General features: G+C 48.4%; 1 protein-coding gene across 1 annotated transcript in view; it reads left to right on the plus strand.

Annotated features, from left to right (window-relative positions):
- Positions 1-17,918, plus strand: part of DOK2 (docking protein 2) — a 134,941-nt gene that overhangs the window by 48,675 nt on the left and 68,348 nt on the right. The window lies entirely within an intron of this gene.

Below are 17,918 nucleotides of genomic sequence, written 5' to 3' on the forward strand. Positions count from 1 at the left end.
CACCGGGGTCTCCTGGTGACATCTGCCAGCATGCACCTCTCAAGGCCCCGATGGCCTCTTCCCTGAAACAAAGAGCGGGAAAGAAGTTCAACAAGGAGGGCGCAATCTACTTGCAGGTAACTTGGCTGCCACCTTCCATCAGGGACCCGGTTGTTGGCCCCCGACAGCCTCCTCATTTGAACACTGAGGACGTTCAACAAAAGTGGCAGTCCGAGTAACTTTAGACATACAGGTTCCAGTCCCTTTAATGCGGGGCACCTCTTGGACACATCCTTGTATAGTGCCCCGATAAACCACAGCGATGGCAGATTGGTACTACTTCAACTTCCATGTCGCCAGCGGAGATCTCCTCATCTGAAGTGGACTCTACTTCCATTTCCAGGATCTCTAATGCCATCTGGGCTCGCAACGACAACCTCATTCTGCGGCTGTTCCCTCCATAACGTGGCACCCATGCTGCTTCTGAGGTACTGGAACCTGAATCTCCCTCGATTATCTCTTTCGGTTCCGAGTCCACGGCAACCGGGTCAATCTGGTCGGAGATCTCGGACTGGTCATCCTGTTCGGGGGCCACAGGATCCGCTGCTGGTGGTGCAGGCAGCGTCCCAGCAGAGGCGGCAGCGGACTAGTGCTTGCGATGAGCGGGGGCGGCCTGGATCCCTCAGCCGCATCGGCCGGATCAGTAATATCAGCAGTGACTGGGTAACCGCTTATCCGCTCCACATGTGGGTCTTCATTCTCACGGGTTCGCACTGCCACGGCTACTCGCTGCATCCCTCTCTGCTTAGCTAGCTACCCTGGGCGCTGGATCCTCTATTGCGCAGTTGCGCTTCTCCGCCATCTTGCCTCTGCTTTGTCCAGGAATAGTATGGCAGAGTCCTGGCATCCCTGCTTCCCTTCCGCTTCTGCTACATTCAGGCACGCCCCCTCGGTTTTCTCCCAGCACTCTCTCGCGCGCTGTGGCCCTCTGGGAGCTTCCGATTCCTGTTTCAGGCTGAGGACGAAGGGCGGGGCTTCAGCTTTGCGCGCTTTCCAAGGAAGATGGCGCTTTTGGCTCGAAAACAGCAGAAAAATGGCAGACGTCGCCTGAAAAAGGACTTGGACTCCCGGACTCCACTTTTCAAGGCGCACGTCACCCAGCTAAGTGGGTCCTGCTTGCATCCTGTTCATGACGCCAAGATTTTCGAGGAGTGCCGCCCCCGCGACAGCCGACGGGCTGCTCCGATCCGGATCCGCAGTGGCTCGAGGGGTCTCTGGACCCGAGGCGGGGTCGCGCGGCCGCTCGAAATGAAAGGGGGAAAAATATTTACAAAAGAGGTGGAAAAATTGAGTAATGTTCGTGACGCCACCCACAGGTCGTGGTAAGAGTGGGATACCACCGCTGCGGCGTTTGGGAGAGAGCGCCCGGGAGTGATGGGATGGCAGCTCGTGATGTTAACCCCTCCGTGGGCAGGGGGAAGGTGTCCCAGGGCTCGGTGTTGGAAGACTGGGGACCCGTCGGGAGTAAAGGGGCACAACATACTCCCACAGTCCAAAGATGCTGACACCGACAACGGGTAAAACAAAGTCCTGAATGCCCTGTAGCCTTTTTTTGATCACGCTGGGTCTGTGCTCTTTGTGGATCCCTTTCGCTTGAAACTACTCAGGTCCTGCTCACCCGCGTGGCTAGCGGAGTGAGCTTGCTCTCAGGGTTCACGCTTAGGATTTTCTGGACGGTTTTGGGAAGTCCTATCCCCCTCGTTGCGCTAGTACCCCGATTTTGGAGCGGGTGGAGAATGGCTCGTGAAGACTCCGTCCTCGTTGGGTGAATTACTGGGCTGCATAAAGCTACTTCCCAGCTAAGGGTCCGCGAACCCCGTCGTGCCCTGGCCCCTGCCCGGTTGTAGCACAAGGCAGCCGAACTGCCCTCCGTGGCAGTACCGTGCTCTCTGTCACTACCCCCTGCGACCGGGGTTCCAGCTCCTTCCATGCCAGGCCAACGTCTGGCACCTGGGACGGGTACAGGAGTCCAGCTCCGCAGCGTGACCTTTTCCTGTCACGGCTCACTGACTACTCTCTGACTACTACTGACATTTCTTGCCCTCCTTCTACCATCCCTCCATCTGGGTGGTGTGGCGCCCCAGGACCTGGTCGCCACAACAGCATTGCCCTCCCAAAGGGTTAATGCTGAGCCTGGAGGTAATTGGGAGGTCCATTGGCCAGCAAGTTTAACATCCAACGCAGTTCTCCCTCCGGCCAGCAGGGGGAGCTCTGAACCTGGGATTCCAGGGAGCATCCCTTAAGTCTGATCTGAGGGAGGAAGTAGTGGTCAGTCTGTAGAGAGCAGTAGACGTGAACAGACGCAGAGTGAGCTGTCCTGTGGATCTGGGGCCTAGAGCTAGAGTAGCTTGGCCCAGTTCAGCAGGAGTAGCTGAGAGGCAGCGGAGAGACTCGGACATCGGAGTCTGTGGCCACCAGGGCTTAAACATATTCCCTGGTAGCCGAATCCGAAGGGCAGGAGAGCTGCAAGCACCTGGCCCAAAAACATCCCAAAAGTACAGCTGCAGCATCAAGGCCCGGTGTGGACTCCAGCAGAGAAGCACCAGAGAGGGCCTGCGCAGCCTGCTACAGAGGGGAAGGGACGTACCATCAGTCCCAGCAGCAAAGAGGGCCATTGCTGGATTCAGAGAAGCAGGGTCCTATCATAACAAAGAAAAGTACAGGAGTAGGCCTCATACTCAGCTGTCCAGAAAGATCACCCCAAGTACTTCTAGGCCGACCGGATCCCCATCACCACCTGTAACGGTCTCCCAGGACTGGACTGTTTCCAAAGTAAAAGAGGAAAAGGTAAAGAGACTATTGTTTGTGCCTGGTTCTTTCATTGCCTGTCGGCCCTGCACCGTGTTAGCCACACAACCCCATAGACTTTCACGAGCACTAACAGTGTCCCCGGGGCTCCGCTCCACCTGTGGGGAGCAGTACCACCATTGCTGCTATAACATCACCCCGGAGGCCTCACACAGCAGCGGCGGCTTAATAGTCGCAGACCACAGGTGGCGTCATGAACACAAACTTTATTCATCAAGCCACATATTCTACTGACACCCACCAGGGCCACGGAGCCGGGCCCAGCCACCACTGACTACCACCGGACTAGTCCGGCCCGGCACCGGGTGTCCCATAGCCCTGGGGTGGGCGAGTCAGTGGCCCTATTCCCCTCAGGCTGCCCGATGGGTGTCAGGTGGGTGTGGTGCAGAGTGTTCCTCAGGATTTGTGTATACCTGTTCTTAGCAACACCAAAGGGACAGGACCCGTAACCAAGGAGGAGCGGGTACCATGCAGAAGGGCAGATTGCACGGCACCCTTGTGACGACCTGATAGGCCAGGGCGTCACATATGAGCTGGTCAGCATTGTAAACAGGTAAAACTTCAAAGGCCAAGGCAAAGAAGTCTTTCTTTGCAATGCAGCGTTTATTTTATATTTGTCCTTCAGTCTTCATTGTGTTCACTAATAAGAGTCAGGTAGGTTTCTGTAGGAGACATTCATCATGTTGCTGCCCAGCACGAATGTGCCAGGTTTCTGGGGCATCATAGACAGTCGTCTCGATTAATCATCCGTGTATGTAAGAAGTTTCTATCTATTTCGGAACGTTCTCTTTTCTTAGTCTATTTATAGCCCTTGTGCATATCTATATGTGTAACGGAAATAGGCTCTCTGCTAGATAACGGGGAAGTCACCCCTCCTCTCGCCTTGCATGTTCTACATCTGACACTCATAGTGTGAGCATAGGAGTGGTGTGCGGAGATGGTCACCAGTCGTCGTGCAAGAACATAAGGACTAAAATGTATGTGGTCAACTACCTACCAGGTCCTGTAAAACTATATATGGGCGTATAAACCTGAAACGCAACCACTTAAAAAAAAATTAAAGTCTAAATTATCTAAATTAAAAGTGTCCTGTCATTTTGTTTCTACAGCTCCTTTGCACACCATGTGTCTGTCTAGGCCGGGAATAAAATATTTTGCATACATTTTGTGGGTTAGTCTTGGAGTTTCTCATTTTCTTTTAATCAATCTATACTTTGTGCTAAAGTACATTTGGTATTCTATGCATAAGTAGAGAAACAACTAGAAAGGACAATCACTGCAGAATAAAACTACAAAGAATTTTTATTATGAAAAGACTCTGACAAAGCACTCAAATAGGCCACTTTGGATTGTGTGGACAAAACCCTCCACTACGTTGATCTGGGTACCAGCATGGTAAAGATAACTAGTCTTGATTTCTACCAATTGCTATCATTAAAAGCAAAAACCATCACTACTGCCCCAGACATTGTCCGGAACTCTCAGTAGAGTTGGCAAATTTCCCAGAACGTTACAGTATCCTCTCAGATCCTATTGGAAGACATTGCCACCCCGCTGTGTGCCCCACCAAAATGCTTCATTAAACTGAGCTGCTTGATCCAGATGCACATGTGCGTACTGTGCGTTTTTCACTGCGTTGTTGCGCGTTTTTCGGGTGCGTTTTTGGTCTAAAAACTGCATGACTTTGCTTCTGTGCCGCCCCCGTGCCAGCAGCCGCCGCTGCTCGGATCCGGGCCTTCAGGAGTGGTGGCTCGATGGTCTCCGGACCCGGGGTCTCGTGGACATGCCAAATAAATGGGGGGACGTATATGTACGGGCTGGGCTGTATTAAGTTCGTGACGCCACCTACGGTGTGTGGTGAGGTAGGACACCACCGCTGCTGTTACGGGGCATCCGGGGGGGATGTTGTTAACCCCTCCGTGGGCAGAGATGGTGGCCCCGGGACCCGGTTGGTGTGTGCAGGGGATAGCGACTGCAGGAGGTGCTAGTGTACTCACTGTTAGTAAAATACACATCTCTGGTAAACCAAGGTGATGGTGGCCGGTGCCGCGGCCGGTTGCGTTCTGGTCTCCCACCCAGCTGGTAGCCTCTATCCTTATCCTGTACTGCTGTGTGTAAGGTGAACTTTCCTAGTGTGAAACTCAGGAGTCTGCTCCCGGCTGGATGTGGCCTAAGGAGCCGTGCCCGCAGACGCTGGCCCGTGGGATCTATGGGCCCTGGCGGTGACCTCTTATCCCTAATCGGTTGGCTGTTGTCTTCTATGAGGGACTTTGGGTGGGACAGGACGTCTAGTCCTGGCCTCAATCGGTTAATTAACGAGCTCCAGTAGGTTCTGGTCCTGGCTTTAGGGTCCGAATATCCCCCCTTTGTGCTCCGGTTTCCGGGTTGGTTCCCCGTGTCTTTACCGGCGGGCTACAACCCTGTTCCGGTCCACCTCGGTTCCACCGAGCCGTCTTCCCGTCTCCTGCTGACGGAGACCACCGTCTGCCTCCTAGCCAGTGGCAGCAGGGCTCCTACCCTGGTACTTTTCAACTTGAACTTCACTGCTGGAGCCACACTTAGCCACAGCCCACACTCCTCTCCAATCTCCAAACACCTTCTGCTTATTTTCCCGCCCCGGGCTGTCTGGACCCCTGGGTGAACGTATCCTAACCGCCTGGTCACGCCCACTGGTGTGTCTATCTTTCCCTAAGGGGGGGTGACTAGGGTTTTCTGGTTGGCTGTGTGTTTCCTAATCAGGGAAGGTGTAATTGTGACGCCCTGGACTAGCCAGGTAGTCACATACATAACAACATACACACCCCCACCCTAGGCAGTTACACCAGCCAAACCAAAAACCCTTGTTGCCTCCCTCCAGAGTCTGATGTCCACACCAGGTGGGGAGGAGCCAGGCAGTTGGCCCCACCCACCGAGGAGTTCACAGGCCTGGAGGCGGGAAAAGTGACAGTTCAGTCTTGGAGGTGAAAGTGAGAGGAGTGAACACTTGAGGTGTCTGGGTTGGAGCCCAGACACTGACAGCAAGGTTGGCAGACGGTGGTGGCCGTCTGCAGGAGTTGGTGGAACTCCGCAGAGCCGTAAGGACCGGGGTCGGGCGTCGGCCCGCCAGTACCGGACCGGGGAACGGAGTGAAGCTAAGCACACAGACAGGGCCATCGGACCCCGACCAGGCTTGGAGCCGCCGTCAATAGTCAAATCCGAATGTGACAGGAACCCCAGGGGTTTCTCAACTACTAATTCCCGATTGAAGGCAACCGTCCACCCAGAGAGGATATACAGCCACCGCCACAGGCTAGAGATCCAAGGGCCAGCGCCTGCGGGCAAAACGGTCTCCTACGGCACCTATACGCCGGGGAGCGGACTACCGGTGGGCAACCACAGGAGTCAAGAAGATTCTCAAAGGTGCAGGGAAAGACAGCCACCATCAGCCATCCGGGGAGAGCACAAAAACAACACTGCAGCCGGCTGCGGGACCCGTCCATCCGGCCGTTTTGGTTTACCTACGACTCTGTCAGTGATTGTCTGAGTGAGTACACCAGTGCCGTCCATCACCGCCCCGCGCAGTCCCTGCACCCCAGCCATCCGGCCTCCCCGTTACACCATCGGGCCCCGGGATCACCAACCCCTGCCCACGGAGGGGACAACATCTTAGCTGCACCCTACCATCTCTCCCGGGATCCCCGTTACCAGCAGCGGTGGTGCCATTATCACCACGACCCGTGGGTGGCGTCACGAACAATCTCCCTAATCATACCATCCCCATTTCACTCGGGTGAGGATCGCTGCTCGAGTCCCCGGGTCCGGTCCACTGCTCGAGTCACCGAGCAGCAGCAGCAGAAGCCCCGGACCCGAGCGTGGCGAGCGCGTCCCCTCCGCCCGCGGCATAATGCGGGGGGCCTAACTGTGACTACTTGGTTTTGCCAGGGCGTCACACTTCCCCAGCAAAGTCTATGAATTTTCATTTTTGCTGTCCGCACAGTGCAGTTTTTTGTTTTAGGTACGTTTTTGTGGTGACTACAAAGATGCAACATGTCAATTATTTTTGCATTTTTGCCAGCGTTCTTCCCACATGCAACGCATTGGAAAAAACGCAGCAACAAAAACGCATCAAAAAACGCATGCGTTTTTTGATGCGTTTTTTTTACTGCGGGTGCGTTTTTGTGTGTTTTTTAGCTGCCAAAAACGCACAAAAACACTGCATCTTTGTGGTCACACAAAAACACAGCGTGCACACAAAGCCTTAGGGTAGTTGGAACAAAGTCATGAAAAGGGCAATGCCTGTAAGGCCTCATTCAAACATCTGTGTTGCACGTACATGTCGTACCTATTTTTTTTTATAAATAAAACATGTACCCATTATAATCTATGGTATTAATCACATGTCTGTGTTTTTTTCACGGACTGTGTTAAAAACACACAGAGACCTGTCCATTGTCATGTAGGGGACACAGCTTGCATGTGGAAGTGTTTGTTCTGGTCAGATGACAGCAAAGAAAAACATTTTGGGCTAAATGCAAAATGTTATCTGTGACGGTAAAATAATGTAGCACCCATGGGGCAGGGGGTAAACTGGTTACTCGTCGCTGTCCTTGGTGATGTCGGGTCTGGGGATATCACGGGTGGCCCTACCCGACTTCGTGGCCCCGAGGTGTACAATAAAGAAGGGGGGATGATGATGGTGGAGGTTTGTCTTGTGACGCCAGGGATTAGCCGGTGTGCGGCCAGGGATTAGCCGCCGCTGCTGTCGCTATCCTCAGGGGCGGATGGTTGTAGCAGCTAAGATGTTTCTGCTCCCACAGGTGGAGCGGCCCCCGGAGAGGATGATGAAAGGAGTAGTGATGGCGGGCGCCGAGGTGCGGGGCGACAGCGCTGGCAAGGACAGGTGGACACAGTCTCTGCGGGTTCAAGGTGCCTTTACTCACAGTCCTAGTTTACCCAGGAGATGCCGGTCACCGCTGTGATGGGTTCCGGTCGATCCCGAGCAATTCGAAGTCACCGCCGGTGTTCCCACTGTGAGTCCTTTCTGGTCGGGGTCCCTCCAATTCCAGTGTATGTGAAATATGGAACGGGCTGCGGATGTTTCCTGCACTCTCTGCAGACCCTGGAATTCCATGTAGCTGTGGAGAACCCGGGCTGAGCTACCTGCTCTAAGCCGCGGGTCCTATGGCACTCCCAGAAGTGTGAAGGTAGAGAGAATTTGCTGGACCGAATGTCCCAACTGTGCTCCTCACCCCAAGCTGTGCCCGAGGCTAACTATGTGTGGAGATGCTCTTTCCTTTTCCCCATGTGGTGCCCACACCCTAGGTGATTGTCCTAGTGACCGGGAAAGTCCCATGCTTCGTGATGGCCACCCCCTATCTACCCCAGGCCAACCGCTGGTGATAAAGCACCTAACTGTTTCGGATTTGTGAATGTGAGAAGCACCATCGATTAGCCTCTCCTTACCCGGGATGAGTACTACATCTTAAGGGGAGATTCAGTACCCTGTGGCGACTGAAGCCTCAGGGGCGCCCCATTAACACTGCATGTCACCCTGAAAACACCATTCCCACTGTCAAACATGGTGATGACAACATCCTGCAGTGGGGACGCTTTTCTTCAGCAGTGGCAGGGAAGCTGGTCAGAGATGATGGGAAGATGGATGGAGCTAAATACAAGACATAACCTGTTAGATACTGTAAAAGACTTGAGACTGGGATGTAGGTTCACCTTCCAGCAGGACAACAACCCTAAACATACTGCCAGAGCTACAATGGATGGTTTAGATCAAAGCATATACATGTGTGTGAATGGCCCAGTCACAGTCCAAAGCTAAATCCCATTGAGAATCTGTTGCAAGACTTGAAAATTGCAGTTCACAGATGCCTCCATGCAATATCACTAGAGTTAGAGCCATTTTGCTAAGAATGGGCAAAGAGTTCAGCTTCTAGATGTGCAAAGCCAGTACAGATATCCCCCAAAAGACTTGCAGCAGTAATTGCAGCAAAAGATGGTCCTACAAAAGTATTGACTCAAGGGTAAAGATGAGCGGACCCATGTATATTCGGGTTCAGACAGACTTTAGTTAAAAGTTTGGTTAAGGACCCAGACATGACCTGAACTTGTTCCCGAACCCCATAGGCGTTAATCAGGACCCGAACTAAAGGGCTCAACTCAAGTAACAAGTATAATGGAAGTCAATGATTGAGCAGTTCGGCTCTCTCCGCCATCGTACAGCTATCCATATACAAAGCATTTTCAGGAGAGGAAGGGCGCATTTTTTTTTTTTTTTTTTTTACACATTGCATCCCAAAATGTTTTTTTTAGCCCAGTGAGAGCCAATACTACAAGTAGCTCTCACTGGGCTGGGCACAGAGCGTACCCGACCACCCCGATGCTCGATTTAGTGGTGAAATCCCAATTAAATACTCCAGATACCAGGGAATTCTCCTTACTGGAGACCTCTTCTGAGTTTATAGTGAAAACTATTGCCCTTCCTCTCAACAAATGAAAACCGATGTAGACAAGGACAAATGGTACATTTACCTGATTTAGAAGATGGCCAATATTTCCAATTAAATTTGAAATTCTTCATAGATTTTTACTTCTTCCATACTTTGTTCAATCACACACCTTGTCTATTTTTCTAGAACTCTACTATGTATACTACCTACATTTATATGGATAGGAAATGTTCACGTTATTGCATTGTTGGCTGGGGAAGACAAGGAAATTAAATAATCGGAAACTGTGCAACCGAATTTTCTCCAAACGCCATTGCTGGCAATACTTTGACTGAACGAGTCCCCCCAACCCCATGGACACATGTATACACCGTACTATTGAAGCTTCCCGAGGCTGTCATTTCTCCCTCTTAAGGGTGCTTTACATGAGACGACGGATCGTGCAATGCATCGTCGGGGTCACAGTTTTCGTGACGCATATCCGGCATCATTCACGACGTCGCCTCGTGTGAAACCTCTGAGCGACGCAGTATCGCTCACAAATCGCGAGTCGTGTACTCGTCGCTCAGTTTCATAATATCATTTATTTTTACTTGTGCCGGTTGTTCATCATTCCCGTGGCAGCACACTCCGCTCCGTGTTACTTCACGGGAGCGATGAACTCTGCTTACCTGCGTCCCACGGCTCCCGCCGGCTATGCGGAAGGAAGGAGGTGGGCGGGATGTTTACATCCCGCTCATCTCCGCCCCTCCGCTTCTATTGGCCGGTGGCTGTGTGACGTCGCTGTGACGCCGAATGTCCCTTCCCATTCAGGAAGTGGACTTCGGCGCCCACAGTGAGGTCACTCAGCAGGTGAGTACGTGTGACGGGGGTTTCACGACTTTGTGCGACACGGGCAGCGATTTGCCCGTGACACACAAACGACGGGGGCAGGTACGATCGATTGTGAAATCGTACAATCGGTCGTCCCGTGTAAAGCAGGCTTTAATCAAGCATGCTTCCATATTGGAAAATCCATCATTTCTACCCACCATGTAAAATAGCACATTTTGATATTGTACATCCAGGAACAGATTCAGAACCCAGCATTTTGTGGAAATTGGACACCTACTGAAATTCTGTAAACTATTATCATATCCTCAACCTTCCCCAAATTGGAACGTTATTTCTATCTCACCTATGTGAGACATCGTTGTCTTCCATATTGCCCTCTGCACCTATTCGATTTTAATTTCCGAAACTGGTTCTCCAACCTCATTCTATTTTACATGCTCAATTGGTTGAGAGTAGAGATGAGCGATCCCTAACAGTGAAGTTCGATGTTCGTATCGAACACAGACTTTACAAAAAAAATTAGTATTCAAGTGCAGAGTTCGGGTACTCTATGTAGCCACTTGCTCTAGCATCCAGGTGCTCGGGTACGCTCAGTGCTCTGCCCAGTGTGACCCATATGCAGTATTTGAATGGCTCTCACTGAGGGTAAACACAGCATTATTAGATGTAGTATGTATTAAAAAAAAAAAAACAACAAAAAAAAACAAACAAAAAACGCCCTCCCCCAGAAGTATTACTTCTGGGGGAGGGCGTTTTTTGTTTGTTTTTTTTTGTTGTTTTTTTTTTTTTAATACATACTACATCTAATAATGCTGTGTTTATGGCTGGCTGTATGTGGGCAGAGACCCGAACTGCCCAATCAGTGACTTCCATTGGGGTTCACGCCAAGTCTGGGTCCCGAACAGAACTTTAGATAAAGTCCAGTTGAACTGCCGAACCCAGTCTTTAACGGGTCCACTCATCTCTAGTTGAGAGACTTGTGCATTTCTTTTTTAGCTGATGGATCATTTATACAGTCCGTTCTTCTACTGTTACTAAGCTACAGGAGGTATTAAGCTTCTGTCATGAGGTATTGTCACATGAAGTTTTTCACAAAACTCACAAATCTTATTACGGCATCAGAAATTGCAGATTCTGACACTCCGCTCTGGTTTTTCTGATCTACGCAGGCAGACTAAGGCTTCGACCAGTTGTGTGCTCATTCATAGACAGGCTAGCAAGAGTTAACCTCTGCTAGCCTGCTTTATAGGCTTCTGGGATCACATATTGTAAGGAAGGCTATCACATCTACTCCTCTCACACTTAGGTTGGAGGAGATCTTCCACCCACACTGATTACACTGGGGAACAATTTTAAAAAAAATTTCTGTTGAGTCAGGTTTTTGAGCTGATTTATACTAAAATTGGCATGCTGATTCCAAAAATGTAGTCAGTTTTTTTCTATCACGTCAAGTTTTTCCTCCTCAACTTACCTGCCATGGAAGCACAATTGCACTGATTTCTGTAATAAGACTTGTTATCTGAGTACAATTCGACTCATATAGAGCTACATGGCAACTTGTAAGAGTAGTCACAACTGAGACAGTGTGGTGAGAGGTGTGTGCAGCTCCCAATACGTCATAATTATCAATATCTTCACACAAAAAATGTATCATAGTAGGAATAAATAGGATTTGTGATAGCTTTTCTCTTTACATTGGGCGCTTAGTTGTAATTTATATATCTTTTATGATTTTTTTGTTAGTTTTCAAAGCTTGTAACTTTCCATCTCAGTGTTTTATTTACTTATGTACATATTTCCTTTGTTTCAGGTCATGACTGCTCCTTCTTCCTCTCGTCGTAAATGCCTAAACAACCCTGACTCCTTCTGCTATATTTGTGGTGTTTTCACCATTCCAGTTCAAAGGGCAAACATCAGTGCATTTGTCAAACAAGCATATTTTGCATATTTTAAAGTAAAACTCGGTGATCAAGATAAGCCATGGGCCCCTCACATAGTGTGCAAGCAGTGTGTCGAGAGTTTACGCATGTGGACCAAAGGAACACGTGAAAAGTTGGCATTTGGTATCCCCATGGTGTGGAGAGAGCAAAAAAGTCACTCCACAGACTGTTACTTCTGTTTAGTGAAAACATCAGGATTTAACAGGAAAAATAAAAGTAAAATAGAATATCCAAATCTACCGTCAGCTATCAGACCAATGCCTCATTCAGCTGAAATTCCAGTGCCAGTTTTTGAACAGCTACCATCTCTAGAAGAGTGATGTTGACGAACACAGTAACAGCAATGATGCAGAATTTGAAATTCACAAGGATTCAGTTCGTAAGGGATTTGATCAGCACGAGTTAAATGATTTAGCACGTGAATTGGGCTTATCAAAAAAAGCTTCAGAATTACTAGCATCAAGGCTGAATGAGAAACAGTTACTTGAACAAGGAGCGAAGGTATCATACTTTCGTATGAGAAAGTACATTTTTGCAGTGCTTTTGGTGTGACAGCGGTTTTGTGTTTTGCCATAATATTCCTGGTTTACTACAAGAATTAGGGCTTTCAATGTACAATTGAAATGAATGGCGACTGTTTATTGATAGCTCAAAGTCTTAAGTGTGTCCTTCTACACAATGGCAATTTATTTGGTGCAGTCCCTATTGGGCATTGTCTTTCTTTGTGAAGAACATGGAGATGTAAAGAGAGTTATTGAGTTATTGAAATATGACACACACAATTGGATCATCTGTGTTGACCTTAAAATGGTTTGCTTCCTTCTTGGTCAGCAACGTCGGTACACAAAGTATCCCTGCTTTCTCTGTATGTGGGATAGCAGAGCTCGAGAAAAGCATTGGGTTGAGTCGAATTGGCCTCCAAGATCTGGTCTTAAACCTGGAGATCCTAACATTCTACATCATCCACTTGTTGACAGGAAGAATATACTATTCCCACCTCTGCACATAAAACTAGGTCTCATGAAGCAATTTGTAAAAGCATTGCCAACTGACAGCGACTGTTTTAAGTACATCATGTTGGCACTTCCTGGACTGTCCATTGAAAAAATCAAGGCTGGTGTGTTTGATGGTCCACAAATTCGACAGCTCATCAAAGATGAACATTTCACCGGGACTATGTCAGATCTTGAGAAGAATGCTTGGTTATCATTCAAAGACGTCGTCAAGAACTTTCTTGGAAATACACGTGCAAGTAATTACAAAGAAATTGTTCAGAAACTATTGGAGAGCTACAAAGCGCTTGGTTGCAACATGAGTATTAAACTACATTTTCTGCATTGCCATCTTGCCAACTTTCCAGAAAATCTTGGTGCTGTTAGCGATGAGCAAGATGAATGATTTCACCAAGATTTGAAGGTTATGGAAGACCGTTACCAGGGTAGATGGGATGTACATATGATGGCTGACTATTGCTGGAGCATCAAACGTGATTGGCCTCAAGTTAAACACTCTAGAAAAGCTATAAATGTACATTTTTACCTTAAATACTTGCATATATATATATACAGTCATATGAAAAAGTTTGGGCACCCCTATTAATGTTAACCTTTTTTCTTTATAACAATTTGAGTTTTTGCAACAGCTATTTCAGTTTCATATATCTAATAACTGATGGACTGAGTAATATTTCTGGATTGAAATGAGGTTTATTGTACTAACAGAAAATGTGCAATCTGCATTTAAACAAAATTTGACAGGTGCCTAAGTATGGGCACCCTTATCAATTTCTTGATTTGAACACTCCTAACTACTTTTTACTGACTTACTGAAGCACTAAATTGGTTTTGTAACCTCATTGAGCTTTGAACTTCATAGGCAGGTGTATACAATCATGAGAAAAGGTATTTAAGGTGGCCACTTGTAAGTTGTTCTCCTATTCCATCATGCTTTGGGGCTGTTTGGCCAATGCCGGCACCGCGAATCTTGTTAAAGTTGAGGGTCGCATGGATTCAACTCAGTATCAGCAGATTCTTGACAATAATGTGCAAGAAGCACTGACGAAGTTGAAGTTACGCAGGGGATGGATATTTCAGCAAGACAATGATCAAAAACACCGCTCCAAATCTACTCAGGCATTCATGCAGCGGAATAATTACAATGTTCGGGAATGGCCATCCCAGTCCCCAGACCTGAATATCATTGAACATCTGTGGGATGATTTGAAGCGTGCTGTCCATGCTCGGCGACCATCAAACTTTAACTGAACTGGAATTGTTTTGTAAGCAGGAATGGTCAAATATACCTTCATCCAGGATCCAGGAACTCATTAAAAGCTACAGGAAGCGACTAGAGGCTGTGATTTTTGCAAAAGGAGGATCTACAAAATATTAATGTCACTTTTATGTTGAGGTGCCCATACTTATGCACCTATCAAATTTTGTTTAAATGCGGAATGTACATTTTCTGTTAGCACAATAAACCTCATTTCTATCCAGAAATATTACTCAGTCCATCAGTTATTAGATATATGAAACAGAAATAGCTGTTGCAAAAACCAAAATTGTTATAAAGAAAAAAGGTTCACATTAATAGGGGTGCCCAAACTTTTTCATATGACTGTATATATATATATATATATATATATATATATATATCTCCTTTGTAAAAAACATGATAGTGTTAAAAAACATACTTGTCATGCCTATTTCTTATATATTTCATTTTTTGTTCATATTTGTACTATTTAAAAAAAAAAAACCAAACACTTTTTAGGTACAGTAGTTTACATATTTTTGAGAAGACAAAAATCCTATAGTTCAAAAACTTGACGTGATAGAGAAAAACTGAGATCATTTCTGGATTCAGTATCCAAAAATTAATTAAGAGCAGTTGTTTGACCTAACTCCTAAAAAATTGCGTTCCCCAGTGTTATAGTTTCTACTGTGTTGGTCTGTGTGCTGTGGTGTCCCAGATTTGCTGTAGCCTGTGCTTGGTATGGTTGTTGATTAGTCTTCATTTTGTTGTTTCCACCCTGCTCTTGTTTTCCTCCTAATCTCTTATTGCTTTTTACCTCTGTGTGTGCGTGCTGTATCACACAGTTTTGATTTCCCTTCTTTGCTTCTTTGTCTATTTCTATGGGTTAAATCACACTCCTGCCCTGGCATCCCTGGAGGAGGTATAAGATCAGGGTTGGTCAGGAGCAGGGCCACGAAGGAGACCCAGACATCCCAATCATTAGGTATATCTCTAAGAACAGGGATAGCACAGGGCCTCCTAGCCTGAGGTTTCAGCTTAGGGGTGTCACACACGGAGTAGGAGATGTCCGTATGTACCGCATGACACACACGTTCCTACCGACAGGCATCTGATGTGCTACAAAAACTCAACAAACAAGAGGGACATCGTGGACACAATAACAGCAGGGGTCCCTTGAACTAGTGAGAGGGGGAGGTGGGACACCTCATATCCTCACCTGCAGCTGTCCCTACTCTCCTAGCTAGTCCCTATACAGTCTCCATAACTGTCGCTGATCAGGAACCTGAGAAGACCCTATAGATGCCCTGGCTAGTCAAGGGCAGGTGAGAAAGATACAAACACCAAACTTCACAGCAGCAGACAGACTCCAAAGTAGCAGATGGATGGGCACAGGAAAATTCCCCAGAAGCTCCTTCCACCAGGATGGCTAGAATAGAATGAATTCTAACAACAGCAAGGACTGCTGGGAAAACGCCACAATTTAACCTAAATAATAAACTGCTGGCAACAAAAACTGACATTCATTCATGAGATGCCAAAGGAAAGGAGACTTTGTTTAAATGAGTCTACATGGAGATGGGAGGCTCCAGTCCTAAGGCTGTCACTAGTCTCAAAACAGCAGGGAGACGACCGTGACAAGGGGCCATGGTTTCCCTCTATCCCCATAGTCCCTCCTGACAGGTACGCTCCAAAATGCACACTGTCATGGTCTCTTCTATGTTGGTTATGTGAAAGATGAGTTGGGCAAACGTCTATATAAAGTTTCTGACATGTGATATTAGCAAATTTTCCTAAGGTCTATGGAAGAAAACCTCCAGATTTACATGTCAGGAGACTTAGACCAGGTTTTTAATTCTGAGCATGTGAATAGAGATGAGAGGACCCGTTGAAATTCGGTTCGGCAGGTTTCGACGTCTTTAGATAAAGTTCGATTCTAAACTCAGACTTGACCTGAACCCCAATGAAACCCTTTGACTGGGCAGTTTGGGCAGTAACGCTGTTGCTAACCCCAGTGTGAGCCGTTCAAACACTGCAAGTGGCTTGCACTAGGCTGAGCACCGAGCGTACTCGAGCACAGCATATTTAAAGCACCTGAACACTGTTTTTTTTGGTAATGTCCGTGTTTGGTATGAACGCCGAACTTTACTTTTCAGGTTCGCTCATCTGTAAACATGAATAAAACTGGCCTTACTGTGGCGCCCCTGCGGCTTCAGGCACCACAGGGTACTGCACCTCACTTAAGGTGCAGTATTCATCTTGGATGCGGAGGAGGTCATCATTGGTAACAACCACAACCAACACATAAACACGGCAGTTCTGCCACTGGGACCGGGCTAGGGTAGGTGCCGGGGTGGCCATCACAAGGTTTGGAACCTCATGCCCACTGGTCAGGAACTTGGGAGGCGGGGCACCGACAGGAGAAGTGAGGAGTCATCCAACACACATTAGTCAGCACCGGACAGTGTCTGTGTGAGGTCGCACTTTGGAGGAGCAGGCAGACAGCGAACAGTTCGGGGCACGTGGTCTAGAACTGGAGGCTCAACCCGGGTTCTTAAGAAAAGAAGGGGAATCCCAGGGTTCACGGGGACTGCAGCAGGCACCTGTGACCCTTTCCATGACCCAGGAGCTGAGGGGGAGGGAGACCATTGAAAGGAAAGTAGCTGAAGGGACCGCTGGTCACGACCTCCGAAATATTCGGGATCGGCTGAAGCCCATCGCAGCGGGGAACGGCACATCCAACGGCAGTGTATTTGACCAGTGAGTAAAGAGACCTTGAACTGCACCGCCTGTGTCGTCCTGTTACTGCCGGCGCCCTCACCATCGAGCCCCCAACACTGTCCGCGTCTGAGAGACTACCACCTCCACTATCCTCCTTGGGGCATAGCTCTGCCCGTGGAGCGCTTTACCAACTGAGATGCGTAGTCATCCACCCCAGAAGAGAGAAGCGATCCCACAGTGGCGGCTAACCTTGGCTGCACACCACGGGTGGCGTCACGAACAACTACCCCCATCGTCCCCATCCCCAGCCTTTTATTAACACCCAGGGTCACGGAACTGTGCAAGGCCACCGCGATGTCCCAGCAGCAGAAGAAGCACCGCAGCCCGGCGACGAGTAAGCACCCGACCCCGTGGGCGCGTCATTGCCCCATTTATCTACCTTAATTTTGCTCTACCAGGTCCTCCCAATTTCTATCAGGTGACACTTTTCCTTATCTCTGCACCATCCATCCACACAACTTCCAAATTCTGAATTTGTACAGCCTTCAGTCTCCATCACTTCTCTGCAGAAATACATGCTGATTTAGAACAGGTGACCAGGTCCTGGCCTGATAAATACGCACACCCTGTAAGAACTCACATTGTTAGTTCACACTTTCTTGATTAGTTTCTCCAATGTCTACACTTGACACTTGAGTAATACAGCACGTTGGCATGCTCTCCCTCCAATCTGCGTAAGGCTCTTTCTAGGCTTAGGGGTACTTCTCACATAGCGAGATCGCTAGCGAGTCACGTTTTTTGTGACGCACCAGTGACCTCATCAGCGATCTCACTGTGTGTGACTCTGAGCAGCGATCTGGCCCCTGCTGTGAAATCGATGCTC

Source organism: Anomaloglossus baeobatrachus, chromosome 4 (assembly GCF_048569485.1).
Source record: "Anomaloglossus baeobatrachus isolate aAnoBae1 chromosome 4, aAnoBae1.hap1, whole genome shotgun sequence".
Lineage (NCBI taxonomy): Eukaryota > Metazoa > Chordata > Amphibia > Anura > Aromobatidae > Anomaloglossus > Anomaloglossus baeobatrachus.